We start from the raw sequence: 14,573 nt of genomic DNA, 5'->3' as shown, positions 1-14,573 counted from the left end.
CTTTTTTATTAATAGTTTTATATTTAATTTTTTTTTCTTTCTTAATCAATTATTTTCTTTTTTTAATTATTATTTTTTAATATAAAATTTTAAAACAGACACAGATATAATGTTTAGTTTTATATAAATATGTTGTATTAGTTATTAATATTAAGCTTTTATAAATAACAAATTTTCACGTTGATTTAGTTAAAATAATTAATTTCAAATAAAGAAATTTTAACTTTATGTTTGTTTCGCAATGAAGATTAATAAAAGCTAAAGTCAATCACTATAGATAATTTAATTTGTTTTTGAGACAAACTGTTTTAACGCACGGTAAGTGATGTATTTCATTATCTAATCTATACTATATAATAAATAAAGCTTCTTAATACCACATGGCATCACATAAGATAATATCTTACAAAATTTTCCCACCCCTCTCTCTTATTAAATGCATTCCCTTTTTATTAATAGTTTATATTTAACTTTTTGTTTTCTTCTTAATCAATTATTTTCTCTTTTTAATAAATATTTTTTAATTTAAAATTTTAATACAAACTTAGATATATTGTTTAGTTTTATATAAATATGTTGTATTAGTTATTAATATTAAGTTTTTATAAATAACAAGTTTTCACGTTGATTTAGATAAAATAATTAATTTCAAATAAAGAAATTTTAACTTTATGTTTGTTTCGCAATGAAGATTAATAAAAGCTAAAGTCAATCACTATAGATGGTTTGATTTGTTTTTAAGACAACCTGTTTTAACGCATGGTAAGTGATGTGTTTCATTATTTAAAGTTGAAATAAAAAAACAAAATGAAACTACAAATTTTGATATGTAGGTTAAAATTACAAATATTGTATACAAAAAAAATATTTAGAGATTTATGAATTATTAATAACTTTTTATTTCCGTATAGTGTAATATGTAATTTATTCTACCATATATTATATCTTTATATCATTTGAACATATTTACATTATGTTATTATCTAAAAAAATTTATTTATACTAACTCGTGTTCTTATCTATACTATATAAAATAAAACTTCTTAATGGCAAATGACATCACATAAGATAACTTCTTACAAACTTGTCTCTCCTCTCTCTCTTATTAAAGACATTCCCTTTTTATTAATAGTTTTATATTTAACTTTTTTTTTCTTTCTTAATCAATTATTTTCTCTTTTTAATTATTATTTTTTAATATAAAATTTTAAAACAGACACAGATATATTGTTTAGTTTTATATAAATATGTTGTATTAGTTATTAATATTATGCTTTTATAAATAACAAATTTTCACGTTGATTTAGTTAAAATAATTAATTTCAAATAAAGAAATTTTAACTTTATGTTTGTTTCGCAATAAAGATTAATAAAAGCTAAAGTCAATCACAATAGATGATTTAATTTGTTTTTGAGACAACCTATTTTAACGCATGTTAAGTGATGTGTTTCATTATCTAATATATACTATATAATAAATAAAGCTTCTTAATGCCACATGGCATTACATAAGATAACATCTTACAAAATTTTCCCACCCCTCTCTCTTATTAAATGCATTCCCTTTTTATTAATAGTTTATATTTAACTTTTTGTTTCCTTCTTAATCAATTATTTTCTCTTTTTAATAAATATTTTTTAATTTAAAATTTTAATACATAGATATATTGTTTAGTTTTATATAAATATGTTGTATTAGTTATTAATATTATGTTTTTATAAATAACAAATTTTCACATTGATTTAGATAAAATAATTAATTTCAAATAAAGAAATTTTAACTTTATGTTTGTTTTGCAATAAAGATTAATAAAAGCTAAAGTCAATCACTATAGATGGTTTGATTTGTTTTTAAGACAACCTGTTTTAACGCATGGTAAGTGATGTGTTTCATTATTTAAAGTTGAAATAAAAAAACAAAATGAAACTACTAATTTTGATATGTAAGTTAAAATTACAAATATTGTATACAAAAAAAATATTTAGAGATTTATGAATTATTAATAACTTTTTATTTCCGTATTGTGTAATATGTAATTTATTCTACCATATATTATATCTTTATATCATTTGAACATATTTACATTGTGTTATTATCTAAAAAAATTTATTTATTCTAACTCGTGTTCTTATCTATACTATATAAAATAAAACTTCTTAATGGCAAATGACATCACATAAGATAACTTCTTACAAACTTGTCTCTCCTCTCTCTCTTATTAAAGACATTCCCTTTTTATTAATAGTTTTATATTTAACTTTTTTTTTCTTTCTTAATCAATTATTTTCTCTTTTTAATTATTATTTTTTAATATAAAATTTTAAAACAGACACAGATATATTGTTTAGTTTTATATAAATATATTGTATTAGTTATTAATATTAAGCTTTTATAAATAACAAATTTTCACGTTGATTTAGTTAAAATAATTAATTTCAAATAAAGAAATTTTAACTTTATGTTTGTTTTGCAATGAAGATTAATAAAAGCTAAAGTCAATCACAATAGATGATTTAATTTGTTTTTGAGACAACCTATTTTAACGCATGTTAAGTGATGTGTTTCATTATCTAATATATACTATATAATAAATAAAGCTTCTTAATGCCACATGGCATCACATAAGATAACATCTTACAAAATTTTCCAACCCCTCTCTCTTATTAAATGCATTCCCTTTTTATTAATAGTTTATATTTAACTTTTTGTTTCCTTCTTAATCAATTATTTTCTCTTTTTAATAAATATTTTTTAATTTAAAATTTTAATACATAGATATATTGTTTAGTTTTATATAAATATGTTGTATTAGTTATTAATATTATGTTTTTATAAATAACAAATTTTCACATTGATTTAGATAAAATAATTAATTTCAAATAAAGAAATTTTAACTTTATGTTTGTTTCGCAATAAAGATTAATAAAAGCTAAAGTCAATCACTATAGATGGTTTGATTTGTTTTTAAGACAACCTGTTTTAACGCATGGTAAGTGATGTGTTTCATTATTTAAAGTTGAAACAAAAAAACAAAATGAAACTACTAATTTTGATATGTAAGTTAAAATTACAAATATTGTATACAAAAAAAATATTTAGAGATTTATGAATTATTAATAACTTTTTATTTCCGTATTGTGTAATATGTAATTTATTCTACCATATATTATATCTTTATATCATTTGAACATATTTACATTGTGTTATTATCTAAAAAAATTTATTTATACTAACTCGTGTTCTTATCTATACTATATAAAATAAAACTTCTTAATGGCAAATGACATCACATAAGATAACTTCTTACAAACTTGTCTCTCCTCTCTCTCTTATTAAAGACATTCCCTTTTTATTAATAGTTTTATATTTAACTTTTTTTTTCTTTCTTAATCAATTATTTTCTCTTTTTAATTATTATTTTTTAATATAAAATTTTAAAACAGACACAGATATATTGTTTAGTTTTATATAAATATGTTGTATTAGTTATTAATATTAAGCTTTTATATATAACAAATTTTCACGTTGATTTAGTTAAAATAATTAATTTCAAATAAAGAAATTTTTACTTTATGTTTGTTTCGCAATGAAGATTAATAAAAGCTAAAGTCAATCACTATAGATGATTTGATTTGTTTTTGAGACAACCTGTTTTAACGCATGGTAAGTGATGTGTTTCATTATCTAAAGTTGAAATAAAAAATAAAATGAAACTATTAATTTTGATATGTAGGTTAAAATTACAAATATTGTATACAAAAAAATATTTAGAGATTTATGAATTTTCAACAACTTTTTATTTCCGTATAATGCAATATGTAATTTATTCTACCATATATTATATCTTTATATCATTTGAACATATTTACATTGTGTAATTATCTAAACAAATTTATTAATTCTAAATCGTGTTCTACACGGGTCTTAATGCCATATGCCATTACACATGAGTGATACTTACAAATTTTTTTAATTTTCTCATGTTAAATATATATTTCTTTTTCTTATTAATAGTTTTATATTTTATTCTTCGTTTTCTTTTCAATCTATTATTATTGAGTGAACTGCGGTTTTCGTCCATATGGTTTGTCGAAATCTGCGGTTTTAGTCCAATAGTATTCATTCATCTCTCTCATATTAACTATGTTTATCTTTACAAAAGTTTCTCTCATCTCTCTCGTATTAACTACATTTCTCCTTTTAAGGCTTCATTTTAAATTTTTAATAATTCCATCCTTATTTAAAAGAATTAATACCATCATAAATATGTTAATTTGTTTAATATAAAATTTAATATTAGATTTTTATAAGTAACAAATACGAAACGGGTTGGTTTCTTTAACCGATTAAAGTATAAAACATTGTTCACGTCAAAACACTTTAAGATTCAAATAAGTTTTGGTCCACGAGTTGGTTTAAAAAAGTTGTCATTTACAACTAAGTTTGATATAAAAATTAATAAAGAAATAATTTATGATTTATGAATTTTCTAACAACTTTTTATTTTTAAATTGTATAACGTGTAATTTTTTTTTACTGTATAATATATCTTTATATATGTAATGATACATTTTTTTTTGTATTTCACATTATTTTATTATTTAAAAACAATTACTTATTCTAACCCGTGTGCTACACGGGTAACTAACCTAGTATAATAATATACAAAGCTTTCTTTGGTGGTTTCAAGATCAAAGAAAACATAAATGGATCGTATTAGGATAGTTGGTGTAATTTTGAATTTTTAAACATGTAAAACCTTTTGTATATGTTCGGTTTTAGTATTTTGCTAGTCCGTTGTCGTGGACATGTTGCAGTTCTAAAAAGAAAACAAGAAGAAAAAACATATATAGGATGAAAACTAATAATATCCTTTGTGTTATTACATTGACTATGTGAATATGGGACAAGTAAATTCTTGCAAGTTGCAAGAATATTAATGGCCATGCTGATTATAGTACATCAGTTGTCATATCTTTCGCCAAGACTTTTCGGTTAGATCATGTTCTTTGCCACTCTCCTAGTTTCCAGTCAAATGAATGAACGATGGATCCCAGCAAAAACATAAACATTCGTTCTTTCATTGCGGTCCCAGCACATATCCTTCGCCCAGACCCAAAAGTAAATTAACTAAAGTCATCTCCAGTATAAGCCCACTTCCCATTCAAAAACCTTTCAGGTCTAAACTCCAACGGGTTTTCCCAAATGGTGGGGGTCTCTTTGTATTTGCCCACGCATTCACAAACACCCGAGAACCTTTAGGGGCCGTGTAGCAACCAATCACACATCATGACTTACTTGAACAATGTGGAACCATGAGTGAAAGTGTCGGGTGCAATCGTAAAGTTTCTTTCATGATGGTATATAGGTAAGGTAGTTTGTTGATGTGAGATTCTTTCAACTACGTTATCTTTCCCGACCACCGTCTCTAATTCTTCGTATGCTTGTTCGAGGATTTCTAGTTGGTTCATCATCTCGGCCAACTCAAACCTAATTGTATTTGAAGCTGTATACGTCCCTCCAACCGCCATTTCATGTGACAATAAAATTATAATCAATTAACCTATTAGTAGGGATGAGCATTTTCGGTACCGGTACCGAATTTTTTGAGATTAAGGTAAAGTTTGCATATATCTCACCCTCACCAGACCCTGCTAATAGCTTTTGTATTGGTGTGATTTCTAATAGGTATGTTTGTTGTTGTTGTTGTTGTTTTTGATTAAAGGGATATTGGTTTTTAATACTCTCAACTTTCACCCGTTGGTAGATAACACTCCAGACTTTTGATTTGTTACCCACCACTCCCACCTTTCGCTCTATTTTCTTGTACCACTCCTCGTCTAATATTACACTAACCTCGTTAGTGTTTTGGACAAAAACGTCATTCAAATAAGTTGAGGGGGTTAAAAAGAAATCTAAATATCACTAACTCTAATATTGAAACAAACTAGTGATTAACGTGACTTTGAAGCCTTTGACTGCTCTCGCCGAAAAGTGTAAGACAGACACAACATCAATAAACACCGAAATGGCATCACGGTACCGGATGCCTTTAACAACTAATCTCATCGGTGAAGATATTGTCACTAAACTTCCGGCAGCCTCTTTGCGGTGTTCGTGGAGGAGGAAAATGATTGTGGTCGGCGACCGATGAAGGTAAAGAAAGGACGGTAGCGATTCATATCTTTCTCTCCCTCTGAAATCGAGAAGAAAAGGAATCGGGAAGCATCAGAGAAGCGTTGGTTGTTAAGAACTGAAGATCAGATTTGAGTAAGCATTGGAGAGTTTTTGATAAAAAATTTAAATTGTGTCGGTTGTTGTACACGTTCCTGATCGGAGGGAAGGTTTTGAATCCATTTGGCATTGATTCAGTTGTGAATAAGTGTTTTGAATGATAACTCTAGAAGAACAAGATGGAGTTGCAGGTTGAGATTTGGTGGTAACTAGGGTTTCAAAAGAAGGGGGAAGAAGATAGGTGGTGAGTCCCACAACAAATATTCTTATTTATATACTAAATATTACAATTTTTTATTTATTAAAGTAAGGATACTTTTGTCTTTTTACAAATCAGTTAAACAAATTAAATTTCGTTTTCACCCCTCAACTAATTTGAATGACGTTTTTTGTCCAAAACACTAACGAGATTAGTGTAATATTAGACGGGGAGTGGTACGAGAAAATAGAGCGAAAGTTGGGAGTGGTGGGTAACAAATCAAAAGTTTAGAGTGCTATCTACCAATGAGTGAAAGTTGAGAGTATTAAAAACCAATATCCATTGATTATATATTGCTTTAAAAATGAGAATATTTTAAGGCTTCCTAAATTTGTAGCTTATCAATAAACGGATCTTTTTGATGGGATTGCTTAACAAAATCGACTTTCCATTTTTTGTTTCGTGGTTGTTTTGTTTCTATCGACACAAATGCTAGATTTACAAAATACAAATGTTACTAAATTCGTGATCCAAGGGACGGCTAGAATCTTTTTGTCTTGTTAACAAGAAAAATGCTAGCCTCGCAAAATACAAATTTGTTGCCTATCATCAAAATCATTTGTTGTTAAATTAAGACATATATTTTTTAGGTTTGTTTCTACTGACACGGATAGTTTCTGCTCTTTGTCTCTTCCAACCACAAGTTGCAACCTTATCTAGGAGTTAGGTTTTGATCAAATAATTTATTCCCCTATTTACTATTTAAGGAAGGGTCCTAAAATGGACACATAGACACCCTTCTCTATATACGCCTCGTAAGGAAGGGTCCTAAAATGGACAACTAGACACCCTTCTCTATATAGCCTTGTATATTATTATACGGGGCATATACGGGAACCCAATACGCCATATATATCCTTATACGAGGCTTGTATAGGGGTTCTTTTAGAAAAAAAGGGTGGGTGTCCCTAAAATACCCCTTAAGAAATGATTTGGTAACTAAAAATAATTTTGTATTAAAAGTTACCGATACTTAAAGTGGATAATTAGTAATAGGATTACTATGTATTCTTAATATAAAAAAAATTAAATAAACCGAAAAAATAAAAGCAATTAAATTCCCAACCTCTACAAGCTTTCTTCTTCTAAGTTGCCATATTAAGTATGTATCACTTTGGATTACTCAAAGAACTCGTTTGATTAGCTACGTAGAACTTGTTGGATTGCTTGCAAAACCCAACGATCATGAAAAATTCGCCATATCGTGTCGGATTGCTTGGAGAAAACAAAGGATTATTCATTCTAAAAGCTGATACTATATGTATCATAATTCATAAGTATAGTTAGTTAACTTACCTCTTATTTATTATTAGACATAAAAGTTAACTTATTGCAATTATACTCCGGTTTTGAATTTTATTAAATTTTCTAATTAATACCACATCATATCTAAAGTAAGACCATGTGTAGTCATAAAGTTCCACATCTAGGGGTTATGCGTCACGTGGCGCCCAGTCAGAGTTATGGTTTGTACAAAAACAGGCTGTAGTCATAACTCTCCACATCCAGGGGTTATACGCCACGTGGCGCCCAGTCACTTTTACAGTTTTTGTTTTTTTTTTTAATTTTTAATAAGAATAATCAAATAACAATAATATTTTATTAAATAAATATTACAAGAAAATATAAAAAAAACTATTCGTCGTTGTTGTCGTCGTCGTCTTCGCCCTCTTCGTCGCCTTCCTCGTCGTCGTTTTCATCGTCTTCGCCATCGTCGTCGTTGTCTTCATCATCGTCTTCATTGTTGCCCTCGTTTTGATCATGGTTTTCACCAGGCAGAGGCCGATACATCCAAATATGTTGGACCAAATCCTCCTTTAGTGCGTTATGTATCTCTCTTGACCGCACGGAATTCGAGTTTTCGAGTCATTGCTCCATACTTTCCGGAGTCCGTGGTGGATCCGGGTCCGGTATGAAAGTTGGACATATTGCTCTTCCCTCGTCCTCGATGATCATGTTATGCATTATGATACACGCATACATAGCACATCTCATTCTTTCTAAAGACCACAGACGACAAGGATTTTTAACATAATGCCATCGTTGTTGAAGAACACCAAAACACCTCTCGATATCCTTTCTCGCAGACTCTTGCACTTTCTTAAAATACTGTCTTTTTTCATCCATCGGGTCTCTGAATGTTTTAACAATTATTGCGAACTCTGGATATATTCCATCACCTAGATAGTACCCATGATCGTAGAAGTTATCGTTAACCCAAAACGAAGCGACGGGAACGGTCCCAGATATGTAACTCTCCATCACAGGAGACTTCTCTAAGACGGTTATGTCATTGTTGGAACCGGGAACACCGAAGAATGCCGACCAAATCCAAAGGTCGTATGAAGCGATCGCTTGAAGGCTGACCGTTGGTCCCTTTTGGTCACCTCGTGTGAACTGACCTCGTCATGCAGTTGGACAATTAGCCCATTCCTAATGCATGCAATCTACACTTCCTATCATGCCGGGGAAACCAAGCACCCTTGTATGTGCATCGTAAAGACGTTGTAGATCGTTAACGTTGGGCTCTCTCAGATAATGTGGTCCATATAGTTTAAATATTCCTATATTTTACAAAATTTTTATAAAATAAATGATCACAGTAAACAAGTGATAAACTATTTAAAAAAAAAACAAAACGTACCGTAACAAAAATACTCCAAGGTGTCCCAGGTTGTTTTTTCGGCCATCTTTAAATAATCGTCGTTGATGTCGGTCGTGTTTCCGTAGGCGAGCACGCGCACGGCTGACGTAACTGTAACATCCCGAAATTTCGAAAATGATATTAATTATATTACTTAATAATAGAGGGAAAGTTTACTCGGGTTATCGGGAAATAAATAATTAGAGTAGGAGTTGGTATGGGTCGGGCTAGCGTTGGGTAGTGGATATGGGTTTTGGACTTAGATTAATGGAGATGGGTTAAATGAGAATGGGCCTTAGGTCCATGGGATTTAAGGGATATAAATATCCCCTAAAACCCCATACCATCATTCTTTCCATCTATTTTCTAACACACTCCAAAACACACATACCACACACCACCAACACCGCCGGCCGGCCGAGGAGAGGAACGGACAGATCCGAGAGAGAGTGAGGGCTAGTTGTGATTAACAAGTTGAACAAGATCCAAACAAGCTCAAAAATGTATGATTTTTGATCTTTACAGTTTAAAGATTCAAGTTTTTTAGTGTATAAACGACCGGAAACGGTTGGGGAACGTAGTGGGTGATGTTAAACCATAGCAAGGGTGTTAAAATCGCCAAAATGATTGATAAAAACCAACACAGCGGCGGAACTGGGCAACTTCGCCTTCAAAGCGATAACTTCGCCTGAGGCCAAGTTCGCCTAATTGATAACTTCGCCTTCAAAGTGATAACTTCGCCTGAGGCCAAGTTCGCCTAATTGATAACTTCGCCTTCAAAGCGATAACTTCGCCTTCAAAGCGATAACTTCGCCTGAGGCCAAGTTCGCCTAATTGATAACTTCGCCTGAGGCCAAGTTCGCCTAAGGTTTAACTTCGCCTGAGGCCAAGTTCGCCTAAGGTTTAACTTCGCCTAAAGCCAAGTTCGCGTAAGGTTTAACTTCGCCTAAAGCTAAGTTCGCCTAAGGTTTAATTTCGCCTAAAGTCAAGTTCGATTAGAAAATAAGTTAAAAACGATAAGTAAAAGTATGCTAATACTAGGCCGCCAGATTAGATCAGGTGAGTATTGATATGTGTAACTTATACAGTCAGCCGAGCTCAGCTAAAGAAGGGATCTACAGCTATCGGAGGAAGAAGCAGAGTTCAGGTGAGTTTCTAGCCCCATTCCTTGTTATGTTTTCAGGGCTGTGTGCATACTCGATGTGTTGTTAATACATTTATCCTAAGTGATAAGTGTATGCCATATGTGATTTATGTGATGGATATGAATGATTACTTGTCGGTACGCGAACGATATTCGGATATTGCGCGTACTGTCAGGTTAAAAATAAAGATACGAATATTATATATCGAAGATGTATGAACATTACAAATGAATACTTGTCGGGGCGTGAACGATCTTCGGATATTGCACGTATCGACAAGGGGTATGGTTGTTAAATGAATGATGTAAAGAACGCCTAGAGTGTTCTTATGCTATAATGTAATTATTGTATATGTGAAGTATGTGTATACAGGTACACGAATGGTATGTGAGTCCTACGTTCGACATAGTAAGTTAGGGTGGCGAATCCCTCAAACTCCTGTTGGACATAGACTTGGCAGGTGATGGCGTAGTTAAGGACTGCGAGCCTTATACGTGATGTAGATAATAGATGTAAGCATAGGAAAGGACTGTGAACCTTATACGTGCTGATTTTGTAGCATAGGGGAGGACTGCGAACCTCGTACGTGCTATGAATTAGGTTGCAACATAGGGAAGGACTGCGAACGTTGTACGTGTTGTGGATGTATGTCAGCATAGGAAAGGACTGTGAACCTTATACGTGCTGATTTTGTAGCATAGGGGAGGACTGCGAACCTCGTACGTGCTATGAATTAGGTTGCAACATAGGGAAGGACTGCGAACCTTGTATGTGTTGTGGATGTATGTCAGCACAGGAAAGGACTGTGAACCTTATACGTGCTGATTTTGTAGCATAGGGGAGGACTGCGAACCTCGTACGTGCTATGAATTATGTTGCAACATAGGGAAGGACTGTAAACCTTGTACGTGTTGTGGATGTATTATGGTATAGGGAAGGACCGCGAACCTTGTACGTACCATAAATGGTGAACATAGGTAAGAACTGCGAACCTTGTACGTGTTCACAACCTTGAGTACGGGTATAGACGGCGGACTATGAACGTACTCTCGGTAGACTGAGGTTAGTGATTGTAGATATGTATGTATGTATGGTAGCAAGTATGTACGTAGAACAGAAGGGTAACTAATGATGTATGGATATGTATCTACGGATAAGTATGTATGTGTATGTATTGTATGGCGTTTCGATTAACTAGAACTCACTCAGCGTAGCTGACTTTTAGTATGCACGCAGGTGAGCTGATTACAGAGCTAGTATGAGGATGACGCATGGCATGGATTGAACTTTGAGATCTTCTCTTTGAATAATATCTCAATTCCAGCGACGGTTTCATTAGATATCTTACAACTAGAATCGCTCTTTTTTCCGATCCAGTCCCTCCACCACCGCGAACCCCAGTTAGATTCAGGCATGCTACACTTTTTAGTTATTGGGAGAACCAAGTACTCTCTTTCGGATTCAGGAAAGAACTCTCATAGATCTTTTTCAGGTAGTTGATACTTTCAGGGGGGAGCAGGATCATCATTTCCACTAAAGTCGTGGAACCGGCTTCCATCTAAAAAAAAAGATGATTAGTTTCATCTATATAAATGGATCATTCTGGCATCTGAAGAAAGAAGTAAAGATGTTTTTAAATATAAAGTTTTATGATATCAAAGAAAAGATTTAATGTTTTGTAACAAATGATTGATGTTTTATATTCTGCGAAAAGTTTTAATAAACTCTGATTTGAAGAACTGTGTTTATGAGTAAATCCGACGCTAAATTAGGGCCACCGGGTTCGGGGCCTTACAGTAACCTTCTGAATAGCCGTGAATCCTAGCGTCCCTCGAGCGTCAGGCTTTTGCTTAAAGTAATCAAACTCACGCTCCAAATCATTGGTGATGCGCATAAATAAATTTTTAGACATCCGAAAACGACGCCTAAAGGTCTTCGGGTTCTTGTATCTCGGCGTGTCGCAGAAGTAATCTGCCATCAACCGGTTGTTGGCTTCGGCACGATCTCGTTCGAAATATGCTCTTGTTGAAACGGGGGGTGGAGAGCTAATCGCACCGTAACGGAACTCATATACTGTGTCGCGAGCATAATCGCACTAGTAACTGCCTGTTCCTCCTCCACGTACTCGGCTTGTTGGTCGGGCCCGAAAAACTGTTTATATATAGATGGAGGATCCATATATAGTGAATTTTGTGTAAAGGAATTATAGAGTTGTAGAGTTAAAAGAGAAGTTATATAAATTTGATGAGTTTTGATTGGGAATTAGTTGGTTTAATATATAAAAAATAAAAAAGAAATTATTCTCAACGGTTTTATATATAACGGTAATATGTTTTTGATTTGTGTGCCATTTGCGCGTTTTGTATACAACGCACCAAAAAAACAACATCACATAACGCAGGGGGGCGGTGTACCCCCGCGTTTTCAACCCATAACGCAAACATAACGTTTGCAGTACACATGGTGTAAAAGTGAACTTATATTGTATTTATACTCCAGTTTTGAATTTTATTAATTTTCTAATTAAAATATTTCACATCAAAATAACATTTCTCAATATAAAATAAAAGTGAATTTGTTTTTTATTGATTCAAATAAAATATTCCCAGATCAAAAATTGAAGAGGGATCGAGAGAGAAAGTTTTTAAACAATATTATTGATATATTTGTTGGGATTCAACATTTCCACCTATGGTCACGTTTTGGTTTTAGATTTCAAACAAGTTTTGACACCTAAATCGTTGACTTAATAACTAAAATATATAAATGTGTTGTTTTAATTAATACCTAAATTAATTATGTTTTAATATAATTTTTTTAATGTCATTCGTTTGTTACTGACACTTTCATACCATTAAACCAAAGGTTCTTTCATATTTGATTTAAACGTTAGAGAGCGGGAAGTTTTGGGCCAAATTTAGTTTGACCTGTCAGGTTTTTTAGTTTTATCTATTAGGTTTTGTTTATTTAAGTTCAAATTTATCGAGTCAACAGATAAACATACGCTTGTTATGTTATCTCGTAGTGATTGTAATAATCTAAACAAAAATACACAAAAATGACATGTACCTATTGGATGATGTGGTCCAACAAAAAGCATTAAAAATAAACACTATTTTTACCTCACAATAGAAAGTTGATAATTATTAACATATATTATTATAATAATATCCTTTATGCTATTTTACATTGAAAGTGTCAACATGTATAAGTAAATTCTTGCAAATTGCAAGGATTTAAATGGCTCTATTGAATACAATACATCACTTGCGATATTTTCATTCGTAGAGTGTCGGGTTTGACAATCTTGCTGTCGGGATTGCCATGAGAGCTACCTTTTTCTTCAACACGATCCCAAACTTTTCAGTTAGATCATGCTCCTTCCCCTCGCCTAATTTCAATCAAATGAATGAACGATGGATGCAAGCAAAAACATAAACATTCTTTCTCCCATTGCGGTCCCTGCACATATCCTTCGTCCAGACCCAAACGGAAAATAACTAAAGTCATTTCCGGTATAATCATACTTCCCATTCAAAAACCTTTCAGGTCTAAACTCCAGCGGGTTTTCCCAAATTGTAGGGTCTCTTTGTATTGCCCACGCATTCACAAACACCCGAGCACCTTTAGGGACCGTGTAGCCACCAATCACACTGACTCACTCGGACAATGTGGAACCATGAGTGGAAGTGCCGGGTGCAATCGTAAAGTTTCTTTCATGATGGCATATAGGTAAGGTAGTTTGTTGATGTGAGATTCTTCGACTACGTTATCTTTCCCGACCACCGTCTCCAATTCTTCTTGTGCTTTTTTGAGGATTTCCGGTTGGTTCATCATCTCGGCCAACGCAAACTCGATTGTATTCGAGGTTGTATCCGTCCCTCCAACCACCATATCCTATAACAATAAAATTATAATTAATTAACCTATTAGTAAAGGATGATCATTTTCGGTACCGCTACCGAATTCGATACCATTTGGTACCGATCGGTACCAGGTTTTGAGTTTTCGGTATCGGTACAGCTCGGTATCTGTATTTCCCGACTTTATACGAAATACAAGTACCGATATACCTAAAATTTCGATATTGATACCAAAAATTTAGAATTTTCTGGATCTGTACGCGTCGGTACCGGTATCATCCCGAGCTAATCCCTAACTAAACTTACTCTTTATAAGATAAAAATATTATTTGGGATTTACCATAAGCAAGGATTTAAGATGAACCATGGTGAAAGGTGGATTGGAATTCACTCTCATCATTTCAATTCGGCATCCACAAACTAAATT

General features: G+C 32.2%; 1 pseudogene across 1 annotated transcript; it reads right to left on the bottom strand.

Annotated features, from left to right (window-relative positions):
* Positions 1–13,388: 13,388 nt before the first annotated feature.
* On the bottom strand, positions 13,389–14,543 carry LOC143598282 (flavonoid 3',5'-hydroxylase CYP75B138 pseudogene; annotated as a pseudogene). Its single transcript, XR_013147083.1, has 2 exons — positions 14,487–14,543; positions 13,389–14,180 (listed from the first exon to the last, which is right to left on the bottom strand). The product of XR_013147083.1 is annotated as a flavonoid 3',5'-hydroxylase CYP75B138 pseudogene (transcript).
* Between the last annotated feature and the right edge of the window lie 30 nt (positions 14,544–14,573).

The sequence above is a fragment of the Bidens hawaiensis genome, unplaced genomic scaffold (assembly GCF_021521415.1).
Source record: "Bidens hawaiensis isolate Kalapana, Puna unplaced genomic scaffold, B.hawaiensis_p1.1 tig00049899_1, whole genome shotgun sequence".
In the NCBI taxonomy this organism is placed as follows: domain Eukaryota; kingdom Viridiplantae; phylum Streptophyta; class Magnoliopsida; order Asterales; family Asteraceae; genus Bidens; species Bidens hawaiensis.
The sequence above is the reverse complement of the archived record's forward strand: the minus strand, read 5'-3'. Positions and strand labels throughout refer to the sequence as shown.